The 16,312-nt window shown below is 37.9% G+C and overlaps 1 long non-coding RNA gene across 1 annotated transcript in view; it reads left to right on the top strand.

Moving 5' to 3' along the window:
• Positions 1–16,312, top strand: part of LOC118001390 — a 125,919-nt gene that overhangs the window by 37,278 nt on the left and 72,329 nt on the right. The window contains exon 3 of the long non-coding RNA XR_004676673.1: positions 12,626–12,831. This is a non-coding gene — a long non-coding RNA (uncharacterized LOC118001390). The remainder of the gene's footprint in view (positions 1–12,625; positions 12,832–16,312) is intronic.

The following is a 16,312-nucleotide window of genomic DNA, read 5'->3' as shown; positions in this document are numbered from 1 at the left end:
CTATATATGAGTCCTTTCTTGGATATAGGTATTCCAAATATTTGCCCCTATTCTGGGTTGCAAATTATTTTAAAGATAAACTTTTATTTTTTTTATTTTTTAAAAAGATTTTATTTATTTGACAGAGAGAGACACAGCAAGAGAGGGAACACAAGCAGGGGGAGTGAGAGAAGCAGGCTTCCCATGGAGCAGGGAGCGTGATACAGGGCTCGATCCCAGGACCCTGGGATCATGACCTGAGCCAAAGGCAGATGCTTAATGACTGAGCCACACAGGTGCCCTTAAAGATAAACTTTTAGAACAGTTTTAAGCTTACAGAAAAATCACAGATAGTACACAGCATTCCCATATACACTATACCCACTTTCCTCTATTATTAACATTCTACATTAGTATGGTGTATTTGTTATAGCTAATGAATCAATATTGATACATTAATATCAACTAAAATTCATATTTTATTCATATTTTCTTAGTTTTTAGCTATTTTTTTTTGTTTTAGGATCCTATCTAGGTTGTCATGTTACATTTAAGTGTCATGTCTTCTTAACCTCCTCTTGGTTGTGATAGTTTATTAGATTTTTTCATTGTTTTTGATGGCCTTGAGAGTTTTGAAGGGTACTAGTGAGGTATATTGTAGAATGTTCTTCTATCAGAATTTGATGTTTTTCTCATGATTAAACTGGCATCATGGGCTTTTGGGAGGAAGACCACAGAGGAAAAGTGTCATTTTCATCACATCATATCAAGAATACATACTATCAACATGATTTGTTGCTGCAGATGTTAACCCTGCTCACCTTGTTGAGGTAGTGTTTGTCAGATTTCTCTTCCAAAAAGTTTTTTCTCCATTTATATACTGGATCCTTTAGTAGGAAGTCTCTATCCTCAGCCCACACTTCAGGAGTGGAGAGTTATGCTGTTATGCTCCCCATCCTTGAGGGCAGAGATCTATATAAATTATTTGGAAATATTTTGCATAGAAGATTTATCTCTTCTCCACAATTTATTAATTTAATCAATTTATATCAATATGAACTCAAAAATATTTATTTTATATTTTGAATTATAATCCAATGCTATTTTATTTTGTTGTTCAAATTATTCCAGCTTTGCCTATTAGGAGCTTTTTCAGTGGCTTCTGTGCCCTTTAATGGACCCCCAATATTGTGGGCTTTTTTTTTTTAACACTTTCTTTCTGGCACTACAAAGATGTTCTAGTCTCATCAAATTCCTGTTGAGGGCGCCTGGGTGGCTCAGATGGTTAAGCGTCTGCTTTCGGCTCAGGTCATGATCCCAGGGTCCTGGGATCGAGTCCCACATCGGGCTCCCGGCTCAGCGGGGAGCCTGCTTCTCCCTCTGACCCTCACCCCTCTCATGCTGTTTCTCTCTTGCTCGCTCTCTAAAAAATAAATAAAATCTTAAAAAAAAAAAAAAATTCCTGTTGAAGTCCTTGAATCAGCCATTTCTTCAAGGAGCTCTGATTCCTTTTACTGGAGAATGATAAAGAAACCAAGATCTGGGTACTAGGTGGGCTCATCACTACTGGAATATCATTGCTTCCAGGCCTTCTCAGCTGATAGAGCAAGGTAATGTATGTGTATATGCTAACCTGTGCATGCACATGTATCTATACATCTTTCTACATGTAAACATTTGTATCTATGTTAGTTTACACTGATGAATTTACGTTTGTCTGAGTGAATTCATATGCAGACTCTAATCCATACCTCATGGACCTAGCTTCTTTTGCTTGCTTATCAATAACCTTCCAGTCTAACTGAAAAATCTGGCTCCCACCATCTACCACTTAATTGTTCAATTTCAGTATACATGTATAGTGGTTCCAGAATTGTTAACGCATTACACCTGAGGGATACAACTTTATCAAATAGAATACAGTTTCTTTTGCCTTTACTGTTAAAGACTTCACTCATTCCAGAGTTACTTAGTTGAACACCCATCTCCATCAGTGAGGTTGTTTCATAAATGTGTAATACACTTAGATTGTTTTCTCATACTCTACATCAGTTTGTCCAAATCACCATTTAAGTGCTCCTACAAGTTTGTGGCTTTGGTGACTTCTGATCTAAGTAAGCTGACCTCAGTTGCCATATTACTCTGCATGTACCTGTTTCCCCAGATTTCTCCAATGGATTATGCAAATTTGTTTATATTCAATTTGTTCACATTTGTTTGTTGAAGGATGAAGATGATGACTTCCAAGTTCTTTACATGTTGGAACTTTGGCTTGAATTTTATATTCTTAATGATGTCTTTTGATGAATTGATGTGCTTTTTTTTGTTGCTCTTATGTTAATCCCCATACATTACATCATTAGTTTTAGATGAAGTGTTCCATGATTCATTGTTTGTGCATAACACTGAGTGCTCCATGCAGAATGTGCCCTCCTCCATACCCACCACCAGGCTAACCCATCCTCCCACTCCCCTCCCCTCTAGAACCCTGTTTGTTTTTCAGAGTCCATCGTCTCTCATGGTTCGTCTACCTCTGCGATTTCCCCCACTTCATTCTTCCCCTCCCGCTACCTTCTTCTTCTTCTTTTTTTTTTTCTTAACATATATTGCATTGTTTGTTTCAGAGGTACAGATCTGAGATTCAACAGTCTTGCACAATTCACAGCGCTTACCAGAGCACATACCCTCCCCAGTGTCTATCACCCAGTCACCCCATCCCTCCCACCCCACCCCCCACTCCAGCAACCCTCAGTTTGTTTCCTACAATTAAGAATTCCTCATATCAGTGAGATCATATGATACCTGTCTTTCTCTGTTTGACTTATTTCATTCAACATAATACCCTCCAGTTCCATCCACGTCGTTGCAAATGGCAAGATCTCATTCCATTTGATGGCTGCATAATATTCCATTGTATATATATATACCACATTTTCTTTAGCCATTCATCTGTCGATGGACATCTTGGCTCTTTCCACAGTTTGGCTATTGTGGACATTGCTGCTATAAACATTGGGGTGCACGTACCCCTTCGGATCCCTACTTTTGTATCTTTGGGGTAAATACCCAGTAGTGCAATTGCTGGATCATATGGTAGCTCTATTTTTAACTTTTTGAGGAACCTCCATACAGTTTTCCAGAGTGGCTGCACCAGCTTGCATTCCCACCAACAGTGTGGGAGGGTTCCCCTTTCTCCGCATCCCCGCCAGCATCTGTCGTTTCCTGACTTGTTAATTTTAGCCATTCTGACTGGTGTGAGGTGGTATCTCATTGAGGTTTTGATTTGGATTTCCCTGATGCCGAGCGATATTGAGCACTTTTTCATGTGTCTGTTGGCCATTTGGATATCTTCTTTGGAAAAATGTCTGTTCATGTCTTCTGCCCATTTCTTGATTGGATTCTTTGTTCTTTGGGTGTTGAGTTTGATGAGTTCTTTATAGATTTTGGATACTAGCCCTTTATCTGATATGTCATTTGCAAATATCTTCTCCCATTCTGTCGGTTGTCTTTTGGTTTTGTTGACTGTTTCTTTTGCTTTGCAAAAGCTTTTGATCTTGATGAAGTCCCAATAGTTCATTTTTGCCCTTGCTTCCCTTGCTTTTGGCGATGTTTCTAGGAAGAAGTTGCTGCGGCTGAGGTCAAAGAGGTTGCTGCCTGTGTTCTCCTTTAGGATTTTGATGGACTCCTGTCTCACATTGAGGTCTTTCAACCATTTGGAGTCTATTTTTGTGTGTGGTGTAAGGAAATGGTCCAGTTTCATTTTTCTGCATGTGGCTATCCAATTTTCCCAACACCATTTGTTGAAGAGACTGTCTTTTTTCCATTGGACATTCTTTCCTGCTTTGTCAAAGATGAGTTGACCATAGAGTTGAGGGTCCATTTCTGGGCGCTCTATTCTGTTCCATTGATCTATGTGTCTGTTTTTGTGCCAGTACCATGCTGTCTTGATGATGACAGCTTTGTAATAGAGCTGGAAGTCCGGAATTGTGATGCCGCCAGCTTTGCTTTTCTTTTTCAACATTCCTCTGGCTATGCGGGGTCTTTTCTGGTTCCATACAAATTTTAGGATTATTTGTTCCATTTCTTTGAAAAAAGTGGATGGTATTTTGATGGGGATTGCATTGAATGTCTAGATTGCTCTAGGTAGCATTGACATCTTCACAATATTTGTTCTTCCAATCCATGAGCATGGAACGTTTTTCCATTTCTTTGTGTCTTCCTCAATTTCTTTCATGAGTGTTTTATAGTTTTCTGAGTCCAGATCCTTCGTCTCTTTGGTTAGATTTATTCCTAGGTATCTTATGGTTTTGGGTGCAATTGTAAATGGGATCGACTCCTTAATTTCTCTTTCTTCTGTCTTGTTGTTGGTGTATAGGAATGCCACTGACTTCTGTGCATTGATTTTATATCCTGCCACTTTACTGAATTCCTGTATGAGTGCTAGCAGTTTTGGGGTGGAGTCTTTTGGGTTTTCCACATAAAGTATCATATCATCTGCAAAGAGTGAGAGTTTGACTTCTTCTTTGCCAATTTGGATGCCTTTGATTTCTTTTTGTTGTCTGATTGCTGTGGCTAGGACTTCCAATACTATGTTGAATAGCAGTGGTGATAGTGGACATCCCTGCTGCGTTCCTGACCTTAGGGGGAAAGCTCTCAGTTTTTCCCCATTGAGAATGATATTCGCTGTAGATGGCTTTTATGATATTGAGGTATGTACCCTCGATCCCTATACTCTGAAGAGTTTTGATCAAGAAAGGATGCTGTACTTTGTCAAATGCTTTTTCTGCATCTATTGAGAGGATCATATGACTCTTGTTCTTTCTTTTGTTAATGTATTGTATCACATTGATTGATTTGCAGATGTTGAACCAACCTTGCAGCCCAGGGATAAATCCCACTTGGTCATGGTGAATAATCCTTTTAATGTACTGTTGGATCCTATTGGCTAGTATTTTGGTGAGAATTTTTGCATCCATGTTCATCAGGGATATTGGTCTGTAATTCTCCTTTTTGATGGGGTCTTTGTCTGGTTTTGGGATCAAGGTAATGCTGGCCTCATAAATTGAGTTTGGAAGTTTTCCTTCCATTTCTATTTTTTGGAACAGTTTCAGAAGAATAGGTATTAATTCTTCTTGAAATGTTTGGTAGAATTCCCCTGGGAAGCCATCTGGCCCTGGGCTTTTGTTTTTTGGGAGATTTTTGATGACTGCTTCAATTTCCTTAGTGGTTATAGGACTGTTCAGGTTTTCTATTTCATCCTGGTTCAGTTTTGGTAGTTGATACATCTCTAGGAATGCATCCATTTCTTCCAGGTTATCTAATTTGCTGGCATAGAGTTGCTCATAATATGTTCTTATAATTGTTTGTATTTCTTTGGTGTTGGTTGTGATCTCTCCTCTTTCATTCATGATTTTGTTGATTTTGGTCATTTCTCTTTTCTTTTTAATAAGTCTGGCCAGGGGTTTATCAATCTTGTTAATTCTTTCAAAGAACCAGCTCCTAGTTTCGTTGATCTGTTCTACTGTTCTTTTAGTTTCTATTTCATTGATTTCGGCTCTGATCTTTATGATTTCTCTTCTCCTGCTGGGTTTAGGCTTTATTTGCTGTTCTTTCTCCAGCTCCTTTAGGTGTAGGGTTAGGTTGTGTACTTGAGACCTTTCTTGTTTCTTGAGAAAGGCTTGTATTGCTATATACTTTCCTCTTAGGACTGCCTTTGCTGCATCCCAAAGATTTTGAATAGTTGTGTTTTCATTTTCATTGGTTTCCATGTATTTTTTTAATTCTTCTTTAATTTCCTGGTTGACCCATTCATTCTTCAGTAGGATGCTCTTTAGCCTCCATGTATTTGAGTTCTTTCTGACTTTCCTCTTGTGATTGAGTTCTAGTTTCAAAGCATTGTGGTCTGAAAATAGGCAGGGAATGATCCCAATCTTTTGGTACCGGTTGAGACCTGATTTATGACCTAGGATGTGGTATTCTGGAGAATGTTCCATGGGCACTAGAGAAGAATGTGTATTCCGTTGCTTTGGGGTGGAATGTTCTGAATATGTCTGTGAAGTCCATTTGGTCCAGTGTGTCATTTAAAGTCTTTATTTCCTTGTTGATCTTTTGCTTAGACGATCTGTCCATTTCAGTGAGGGGGGTGTTAAAGTCCCCCACTATTATTGTATTGTTGTTGATGTGTTTCTTTGCTTTTGTTATTAATTGCCTTATATAATTGGCTGCTCCTCTGTTAGGGGCATAGATATTTACAATTGTTAGATCTTCTTGTTGGATAGATCCTTTAAGTAGGATATAATGTCCTTCCTCATCTCTTATTACAGTCTTTGGTTTAAAATCTAATTTGTCTGATATAAGGATTGCCACCCCAGCTTTCTTTTGGTGTCCATTAGCATGGTAAATGGTTTTCCACCCCCTCACTTTCAATCTGGGGGTGTCTTTGGGTCTAAAATGAGTCTCTTGCAGACAGCATATCGATGGATCTTGTTTTTTTATCCAGTCTGATAGCCTGTGTCTTTTGATTGGGGCATTTAGCCCATTTACATTCAGGGTAACTATTGAAAGATAGGAATTTAGTGCCATTGTATTGCCTGTAAGGTGACTGTTACTGTATATTGTCTGTGTTCCTTTCTGGTCTATGTTGCTTTTAGGCTCTCTCTTTGCTTAGAGGACCCCTTTCAAGATTTTCTGTAGGGCTGGTTTTGTGTTTGCAAATTCCTTTAGTTTTTGTTTGTCCTGGAAGCTTTTTATCTCTCCTTCAATTTTCAATGACAGCCTAGCTGGCTATAGTATTCTTGGCTGCATATTTTTCTCATTTAGTGCTCTGAATATATCCTGCCAGTCCTTTCTGGCCTGCCAGGTCTCTGTGGATAGGTCTGTTGCCAATCTAATGTTTCTACCCTTGTAGGTTACATATCTCTTCTCCCGAGCTGCTTTCAGGATTTTCTCTTTGTCTCTGAGACTCGTAAGTTTTACTATTAGATGTCGGGGTGTTGACCTATTTTTATTGATTTGAGAGGGGTTCTCTGTGCTTCCTGGATTTTCATGCCTGTTTCCTTCCCCAAATTAGGGAAGTTCTCTGCTATAATTTGCTCCATTATACCTTCTGCCCCTCTCTCTCTTTCTTCTTCTTCTGGGATCCCAATTATTCTAATGTTGTTTCGTCTTATGGTATTGCTTATCTCTCGAATTCTGCCCTCGTGATCCAGTAGTTGTTTATCTCTCTTTTTCTCAGCTTCTTTATTTTCCATCATTTCATCGTCTATATTACTGATTCTCTCTTCTGCCTCATTTATTCTAGCAGTTAGCGCCCCCATTTTTGATTGCACCTCATTAATAGCCTTTTTGATTTCTACTTGGTTGGATTTTAGTTCTTTTACTTCTCCAGAAAGGGTTTCTCTAATAACTTCCATATTTTTTTCAAGCCCAGCTAGTATCTTTAAAGTGATGATTCTGAACTCTAGATCTGACATCATACTAATGTCCGTATTGAGTAGGTCCCTGGCAGTCGGTACTACCTCTTGTTCTTTTTGTTGAGGTGATTTTTTCCGTCTTGTCATTTTGTGCAGAGGAGAATAGATTAATGAGAGAACAAAATGCTAGCAGAGTAACAACGTCCCCAGAAAATATACTCTAAACAAATCAGAAAAGACCTGAAGCAGTGGGAAAAGAAAGGGAAAGAGAGAAAAAAGAAAAAGAAAAAAAAAAGAAAAAGAAAAAGATAAAGATAAAAACAAAGACAAACAAAACAAAACAACAACAACAACAAAAAAAACAGAATGTGATTAAATATGATCAAGCTGGTATATAGATCAGTGCCACACACTAGATTTGGGGTGTATTTTGGTCTTTTAGAAGAAAGTGCCTCCCAAAATTTTAAAGAAAGAAAAACTTATATATGTACAAAAATAAGGGTTGATATGATGAAGGGATGGAATATAACTGTAAAGATGGAAATTATAACAAATTTTATAAAAGGAATTGATAAGAAGTTGTTTGAAAAAAGAAAGAAGAGGATTTAAAAAAAGAAAAAAGAAAAAAAATGGGAGAGGATGTGATCAGGCAGGGGAATAGAAAACACCATATACTAGAGATTTAGGGTATATTTTAATCTGTTAGAAGAAACTCTCTCAAAATTTTAAAGAGAGAACAACTTATATATATAAGCCAAAAATATGGGTAACTACTATGAAGGGATAGAATACGACTCTAAAAATGAAAAATAAAAATGTTTTTTTTAAAAAAAGGGATTGATAAGGCGTTGGTTGAAAAAGGGAAAAAGAAAAATTCAAGAAGAAAAAAAAGAAAAAAAGACAGTTAAAAAAAAATTAACTTTGAAAGACTAAAGAATCATGGTGAAAAAGCCATGAATTCTATGTGCAGTATTCCCCTAGCGCTGGAGTTCTGCCGTTCTCATTGATCGGTAAACTTGGTCTTGGCTGGCTGTTCTCGCTGATCTTCTGGGGAGGGGCCTGTTGCCGTGGTTCCCAAATGTCTCTGCCGGAGGCGGAATTGCCCCGCCCTTGCCCCCTCCCGGCTAAGTAATCTGCTCGGGTTTGCTCTCCGGGGCTTTTGTTCCCTGCGAGCTTTCCGTACAGCTTTGGAGGCGGAGAGTGAAAATGGCGGCCTCCCAATCTCTGCCCCGGAGGAGCCGAGAACTCGGGCCCGCTCCTCAGTGAGCCCCCAGAGAAAAGCCGTCAGTCACTCCCGTCTCCCCGGTCTCCGGCCGCACCCCGTGCTCACCTGGCCTGTGACCGCGCATTTCTATCTCTGGCACCCGACCCCGGGTGGAGTCTCCAAACCCAGCAGATCCCTGCGGTGCACTCCCGCGCGGCTCCTCCCAGGGAAGGAAGGTGAGTCTCCCCGGATCTGCCGCTTGTTGGGTCCCTGCTGGAGGAGCAGTGGCCTGACTGTGCCGCGGATCACGGTTTATGGCAACCCCCGAGCTGAGAGCCCGCGCCTGGGCTCCGCCTCTGCAGCTTCCCTGCTCCATTACCTGGGAGCTCTGCCACACCCAGGCACCCCCGGTCTTTCTGTGACCCCGAGGGTCCTGAGACCACACTGTCCCGGAGGGTTCCACCCCCCACTTAGCCACCAGAGTGACGTCTCTCAGTGGAGCAGACTTTTAAAAGTTCCGATTTTGTGCTCCGCGGCTCTATCACTTGCCAGAAGCGGCCGACGGAGGCCCCTCCCCCGCCGTCTATCCTCCCGAATATCGCCTCGGATTCACTTCTCCGCACGTCCTACCTTCCAGAAAGTGGTCGCTTTTCTGATGAGAGAGTTGTTGCTCTTCTTTTCTTCGATCTCCTGTTGGGTTTGTAGGTATTCAGAATGGTTTGATCGCTCTCCAGCTGAATTCCTGAGAGGAGAAGAAATCCAGGTCTTGCTCCGTCCCCCTGATGTGCTTTTTAATGAAGTCTGAATTATCATTTTTTACCTTTTTTGGTTATTGCATTTTCCTTTTTGTTTAAGCAATCTTTGCCTTCCAAGGTTGTAAAGTCTTTTTTTGTATTTTTTACCTAACAGCTTTATTGTTTTATCTTTCATGTTTTGATCTATGATCCATCTGAGATTCATGTTTGTGTGTGGTGGAGGCGGAGTTAGGATTTATTTATTTTTCCCATGTGGATTTTCAATTGTTTCAGTACCATTTATTGAAAATTTCTTCTTTTTTCTACTCTATAGCAGTTCATCTTCATTGAAAATTAGGTCATGACTAAATTGTTTATAAACTCTTTATTTTCTTCCAGTGGTCTATTTGTTTATCATTATATCACATTGTTTAATTACTATAGCTTTATAATATCTTAATATTTGGTATTGTAATGTCTTAATGTTTCATAGTAGAAGTCCTTTAATTTTATTTTTCCTCAAGATTGTTTTCTCTATCCTTGCCCCTTTGAATTTCCATAAAAATTTTAGAATCAGTTTGTCACTTTCCACCAAAATTCCTGCTGAAATTTGAATGGGATTGCATTGAGTCTATAGAGATATTTGAAGAAATTAGTATCTTAAAAATATTGAGTGTTTCAATCCTTGAGTGGTATATCACTCCATTTATTTTGATTTTATAAAATCTGTTTTTTTTTTTTTTCTGTAGTGGTTTTATATATATCTCAAATTAAGTCCTAGGTGGCTGATGTTTTTGATGTTGTAAATTGGTTTTTTAAAAGTTCATTTTCTAATTATGCTTTTGTCTACTACATAGAATAACAATTTTTATGTTGTCCTTACAGCTAGTTACCTTAATAATTTAATTTATTGAGTCTAGTAGTTTATCATAGATCTTTTCAATTTTTCTGTGTACACTAGCATCTATGAATATTGACAGTTGTACTTCTTCCTTTCTAGTCTTTATAACTTTTCTTATTGTTTGTTATTAGAACAATACTGAGGACTTCTATCATATTGTTGAATAAAGTCATAGTAGCAGACATTCTTATTTATTCTCATTATCAGAGGATAAAACTTACAGTCTTTCAACTTTAAGCAGGACATTTACTGGGTAGTCTTTGTTTTTTAGATTATGTAATTAATCACATCATACTAAGAAATTTCCTTTTCATTACCAGTTTAATAAAATTGTATATAAATGTATATAATATATATAAATAATGAGTTACAAATTTCTATCAAATTTTTTTCTGTTGACATAATCTACATGTTTTTTCTCCTTATTTTGTCATTAATTACATTAATTAATTTATATATTTTTAAAAATTTACATTCATGGATTAAATCCAACTTGATTATGATATTTATATATATTATTAGATTTGATTTATTAGTGTTTTATAGGTGTTTCACACCCATGTTGTGGGAGAAATTTTAATGCAGTTTTCTTTCCTTGTAATATTCTTGCCAAGTATTGATATCAAAGTTATGCTGGCATCATAGGAATTACACTTTGTTATTAAAACCCTGGAAGAGTTTGCATAAGATTGATGTTATACATTTGAAAGAATTCACTAATGAGGTCATCTGGTCCTGGAGTTTTCTTGTGAAAATGTTTTAAATTACAGACTACAGTCCTATAATAGATATAGATGCATTTGATTTTCTGTTTTTTATTGTGTCAGTTTGGTTAACTGGATTCTTAAAGAAATTTGTTTATTTAATCTATCTTTTTAATATCTGCAAGATCTCAAGTGAAGTCCTTTCAGTTCCTAAAATTGGCAATTTATGTCTTCTCTCTTTTTTTGTCTTGATCACTTTTTGCCAGGGATTTATTGACTCGATTAGCTTTTCAAAAAATCAATTTTTGGTTTTTAAAATTCCTCTTGTTTTTTTTTTTTTTTTTTTTTTTTTAAGACTTACATATTTATTTGAGAGAGAGAGAGGAAGAGAGGGAGAGTGGGGGTTAGGGGCAGAGGGAGAGAGAATCCCAAGCAGAGTCCACACAGAGTGTGGACCCCATGCAGGGCTCACTCTCAGGACCCCAAGATCACAACCTGAGCTAAAAACCAAGAGCCAGAGCTTAACCAGCTGCACCATTGAAGCAAACCCTTCTCTTTTTTGTTTTATATTTTATTTATTTCTGCTTTTTTCTTTTTCAAGTCCTCCCTTCTACCTTCTTAGATCTTCCTTCCTTATTTCCTTCCTCCTTCCTTCCTTCCTTCCTTCCTTCCTTCCTTCCTTCCTTCCTTCCCTTCCCTTCCCTTCCCTTCCCTTCCTTCCTTCCCTCCCTCCCCCTCCCCCTCTCCCTCCTCCTGCCCCTCATCCTTCTTTCTCTTCTTCTACAAACCATTTCTTGTATGTTGTCAGGAGCCTGGTTAGTAATGGCTTAATGAATCAATTCTCATATCAAGCATTAAAAGCTATTTTCATCTGGGCCCTTCACACATACACACACATATACACACACACATACCCTGAGGCTGGTCTTGAGATCTCAGTACCTAAGACAAATTCAGATTATAGTGATGGTTTCCTGTAAAATATTGTAATTAAAAATGACCTCTGATCTATTAGGGTGAGAGACTAATTCATTAAGTGTTCATATTTTTTTCACTTAATAATATATTGTAAATATTTTTTCACAATATGCTAATTTTTATAACACAATTTTAAATGACTTTATAGTGTTCTAGTGTATGAACAAAACAAAATTTATTGTTATATTTAAAAAATAATTTTCTGTTGTTGGAAATGTAAGTTTCTTCTAATTTGTAGTACTATACATGAGTCTAGATATCACTATCCAAAATTCTTTGCACAATTTTCTTGTAAGAATGATGTGTTTATCACTAAATTCAGACATTCTTTAAAAATGAATTTAGAAAATCACAAACAATTTTGAAGGGAAAGCTTGATTCCCCACCTTAGCCAACTTAATACAACCTTATTTCCTGACCTGGGAATATCTACTGGGTTTAACGTTTCCATGGGAAAATGTGTTCAAATATTATCCAATTTAAATAATAAATGCTTTAGTATACATGAAGTTCCTCAAACAATGTGTTGGTGATAATATCAGTTCTATATTTAAGATGCCTACAATTTCTTAGAAGCACTGTGTACACATTTAACTATAATATAAGGCAGAGTATTACAGAGGTTTAATGGATGTATGGTGCTTAGCACATAGCAAATGTTTGACTAATATGTTGAAGTAAATTCTATTAAACATGATTCTATGCTATCTTAGGGGAATGAGTGAGTAATTCTGTTGGAGAGAATACTGGAGAAAGCTCCATGCAGCAGCTAGTCTTTAAACTCTTCCGCCACAAGAGGACCACTCTGGGCAACAGTGTGACTGAAGGCTTGGGAATGGAGACTCTCAAGGGAAAGCTGTGGATGATGCCAGAACACAAGCCCTGGAAATACTGTGAACATATGAAGGATTCTGTTCAGGTAGGCAAACTCTTAAAATCTATGTACACATGTGTTCTAGTTTAGTTAGTAAATATGCTCCTGAAAAATTATGTGGAATCTGATTTTTTATGAATTAATGGTTATTGTAGAGAGAACAAGCATTGTTCCTTGTATTAAAAGGAAGAATTGGTTTTTTTAAATTTTATTTTATTATGTTATGTTAATTACCATACATTACATCATTGGTTTTTGATGTAGTGTTCCATGATTCATTGTTTGCATATAACACCCAGTGCTCCATTCAATACGTGCCCTCTTTAATACCCATCACCAGGCTAACCCATCCCCCTACCCTCCTCCCCTCTAGAATTAAAATGTCTGATTTTTACCTAGATATTTACATAATGGTTTGGCTTCAAGTTGGCTATGTCTGTGATAGTATGCTCTTTCATGAGTTTAATAAAGTTATTTTGATCTGTTTGTCTCTCTAACACAACCATACATAGTAACTTATACTTTGGGATTTGGGACTTAATTCATGCAAAAATAGACTTTTAGACTAGAGAGAACTTGAGTTATTTTCTAGAATTTATAAAAATAAGCATGGAGACATAGGAACACAATGTCATCTATAGTAAGAAAGAAAAAGGAGAAACAGAAAACAAAGTCTTTGCTTTCATTGTGTTTATCTTTGCTTCAGCCCCTCTGTGGTGACTGGCAGGCCACTGCATTTGGAATTTGCTGGTTTCTTGCTTCCCTGTGCTCTGAAAAGCATCCAACTTCACTCCTTCATGGAGAGTCTCTCCAGTGTTATCCTAAGGGGTATGGTATCATTGCCCTATTACTTGAGACAACAAGGCCAGGGCTACTGAAAGGTTAACTAGCGGTTATTTATAAAGCACTTCAAAAATAAAAAATGTTCTACAAAGGCCAAGGTTATTAAGACATTGGCAGCATATATGAGAAAGTGGAAATTTTTCTGCTGGCTTAGTTTCTGCTTAATCTTTAAAAATGAAGATGTCAAACACTCAAATTTTAATTTAATTCAACAAATATTTATTGAGCACTATGATTTTCAAAGTTTGTAGACTAAGAGGAATAAAACTTGTTCCTTCCCCTTAAGAGGTTCACTGTTTAGTAGCTGTATAGACAGATACACAGCTCATTAGTTTTAAAAAATATTTTATTTATTTATTTGACACAGAGAGAGAGAGCACAAGCAGGGGGCAAGAGAGAGAAGCAGGCTCCCCACCAAGCAGGGAGCCCAATGCGGGGCTCAATCCCAGGACCCTGGGATCATGACCTGAGCTGAAGGCAGCTGCTTAACTGACTGAGCTACCCAGGTGCCCCCACAGCTCTAATACAGGGTAAACTCAAAACTTTCCTCGAAGTGGTAGAGACTGGGAACTGTAGGTATCAAAGTGAGAGGGTGCTTTCAACTGGAGTTCTGAGCCCTGAAGGAGGGTAAATTTTTAAAAGAACAAATACTGAGAAAAGGGCATTTTAAATAGAAGTAACTGAGGTTGGAGGTGGGAAAGGCATTTCAGGGAAAATGAGCTGAGAAGGTAGAATAGGGTCATATCGAAGACCTAAGGAGCCTAAGGAGACAGTAGAGAGCTGCTGAAGGCTCTGAGAAGGGGAAGTGAGAAGGGTCATACCCAGGGCATGACTGGACACAAAAAGTAGTCACTTAACAATTATTCATGGTGTCACCCAATGGATCACATTTTTAATTTTTTATTTATTTATTTTTTTAGGTACAGTCTAATGCTGACATCAGTTTCCTTGGATTAGTTCCTATTTTCATTCAACATCATGGGTTAAGTTTCTACTAAAATCTAAGCTGTGTTTTAACTGTATCTGTCCTCTGCCTTGCAAAAATGCCTCTTTTTACTTTGTCTTCCCTCACATCACCCTCCAATCTTGATCTCCTATCAGCTTGGCTCAGCCTATTTCCCCCAACCTCCTTGAAGACAAGGCCACTTTCCTATTCACTCAAGAGCATGAGTTCCAATCATGGAGCACTACATCAAAAACTAATGATGTAATTAGTCTACAAACTTAGTCTACAAACTTTTCTCTTCCTACTGACTCTAGGTTTTAGTATTTCCCTCCAGATAATGGAGAGCTAGATGTACTTGGGAACTTCTGTGATTCTTTTTCTAAGTAAGTTTTCAATGCTTTGTGTGACTCACTGTAGAGAAGAGTGAGAAGTACAGGTGGAACAAAAACAGAACCCTGAGGGAGCATGGAGTGAGAGAGAGATATGAAAGCATTTTTAAAACTAGCTATTAAGCAAGATAATATATCTGCCTCAGCTTCTTTGTGTGTGAAAAGGAAAATAATAGTATCTATCGCATGGAGTTGTTAAAAAGTTAAATTAGTTAATATTTTGAACAAAATGTTTAGTGAAGTGACTTGTCCATGGTTGCCATAAAGGCATGGCCCATAAAGGCAAACATCTAATAGATATCTTAAAATAATTTTAACATGGAAATAATAAGTTATTTTTACTGCTACCCTTATTCTCATTGTACTTCCCCTCATTTTCTTTCCCCTTTATCGTGTTCCAGAGTCTTCTAGTATTTGTAACATTGAGATAACATATCATAACCTGCTGTACAGAGCATCTTCTCTGTCCCAGAAATCAGCTAGTAGAAGGAAAGCGAGGTAACAACTGGAGAAACACTACCTAAATTAAATAATTGAGTCATGCTGAAATCTTTCTTGCTTAACTCCAAATATCTTGGATTACTTCATATAGATGAAGCATGGGGCATCTCAGCATATGTTTTATCTGATGATGATACCATCACGTATTTTACTCAGCCAAATTCAGTCATAATAGCTTAAATTAGTGGTTCTTGATCAAGAGAAATTTGCCCCCCCACCCCAAGAGTATTGACAATGTCTGGAGACATTTTTGTTTATCACAAATGGGATGTGCTAACTGGCATCTCATGGGTAGAGACCAGGGAGGCTGTTAAACATCCTATAATGCACAAGATGGCCTTTACAACAAAGAAATATCTAGCCCCAAATGTTAATAGTGCCAGAGTTGAGAAACTCTGGCTTACATTGAATCAGTCTACTCACTGCCCCCTGAGAGTGAGGTTCTGAGGAGATGAGTGACTTACCAGGCATACCTGAGTGGGGAATCCTGGCCCAGGGCAGGTAGAAGGAGGATTCTGTGATCCAGGGAAAATTTGTGACAATCACTGTGAAACAAACTTTGCTTATTTATCAATTTTGTCAATGTGGCAGAAACAGGGTATTCAGGGTATCACATGGCTGCCAGGCAGGGCTTAGGTAAATGACTGCTTTTGTGTTTCTTCTGATGGAGACCCTCCCAATAAGTATGAATGGTGACCTGGGACAAGTTGAGGGCATGTTCAGCTAAGTGGTTAGCTCAGCATTTTTGGCACATTGCAATGGAGTCAAGACAGCAGGAAGAAAAGATGTCACAGAGCTAGAGATATTTAACTTATTTACAATGAGATAAATGTCAGTGGTGGGCTTA

The sequence above is a fragment of the Mirounga leonina genome, unplaced genomic scaffold (genome assembly GCF_011800145.1).
Source record: "Mirounga leonina isolate KUSES-001 unplaced genomic scaffold, KU_Mleo_1.0 Mir_53, whole genome shotgun sequence".
Classification (NCBI taxonomy): Eukaryota; Metazoa; Chordata; class Mammalia; order Carnivora; family Phocidae; genus Mirounga; species Mirounga leonina.
The sequence above is the reverse complement of the archived record's forward strand: the minus strand, read 5'-3'. Positions and strand labels throughout refer to the sequence as shown.